We start from the raw sequence: 737 nt of genomic DNA, 5'->3' as shown, positions 1-737 counted from the left end.
ACACACACACACACACACACATACACACACAGTTCAAATTTTCAGAAATCAAAAGACGAAGACAAGTGAGGGAACAACAAGCAAGTATATTAGTTTGACGCTCGAAAAAAATGGAAAAGTATTTGACGTTTCGAGCCCACGCTCTTCGACAGAAAGGGATGAGAGGGGGAATGGAGAGAGAACGAAAAAACGTAGAGAGAAGAAAATGGGTAGGGATTAACGATATACACGCACAACGGGCTTCTACACAGTTTCTGCCTACCAAATTCACTCACAGACCACTGGTCGGTCCGTGGTTATAGTAAAAGATACGATCCCAAGGTGCTACGTAGTGGTAACGAACCTGAAGCTGAAATATGGTTGCAAGACGAGCATCTTAATCACACAGCCATGTTTGCTCCTACTTGAAATTTCATTTTAGATTATCTTGAAAATACATTGTATTGGGCCTAATACAGTATATTAGAAGTAAAATGAAAGTATTATTAGAACTAAATTGCAAGTCAAATGTCTCCTACTACCCCTCACTCACATTCCTACTATCACTCACATTCACTCTCTATTTCTCGTTTGACAGTCTCATACTTTCAACACTATATCATTTATACGACAAAGAACTAACTCACAAGATATCTCGAATTATGTGTATGTATATGTGAGTATTTTTTTGCTTGCATTTGTGTGTGTGTGTGTGTGTGTGTGTGTGTGTGTGTGTGTGTGTGTGTGTGTGTGTGTGT

At 39.1% G+C, this 737-nt stretch overlaps 1 protein-coding gene across 4 annotated transcripts in view; it reads left to right on the top strand.

The window, feature by feature from the left end:
* Window positions 1-737, top strand: part of LOC106870366 (uncharacterized protein DDB_G0271670-like) — a 103,756-nt gene that overhangs the window by 62,273 nt on the left and 40,746 nt on the right. The window contains exon 2 of one of the 4 annotated variants that reach the window (XM_052967779.1): window positions 578-655. The exons of the other annotated variants lie outside the window; for them this stretch is intronic. The gene's annotated coding sequence lies outside the window, so the exon portion shown is untranslated. The remainder of the gene's footprint in view (window positions 1-577; window positions 656-737) is intronic. 4 annotated transcript variants of the gene reach the window in all.

Source organism: Octopus bimaculoides, chromosome 1 (genome assembly GCF_001194135.2).
Source record: "Octopus bimaculoides isolate UCB-OBI-ISO-001 chromosome 1, ASM119413v2, whole genome shotgun sequence".
In the NCBI taxonomy this organism is placed as follows: Eukaryota; Metazoa; Mollusca; class Cephalopoda; order Octopoda; family Octopodidae; genus Octopus; species Octopus bimaculoides.
This window is presented reverse-complemented; position numbering and strand designations above follow the sequence as displayed.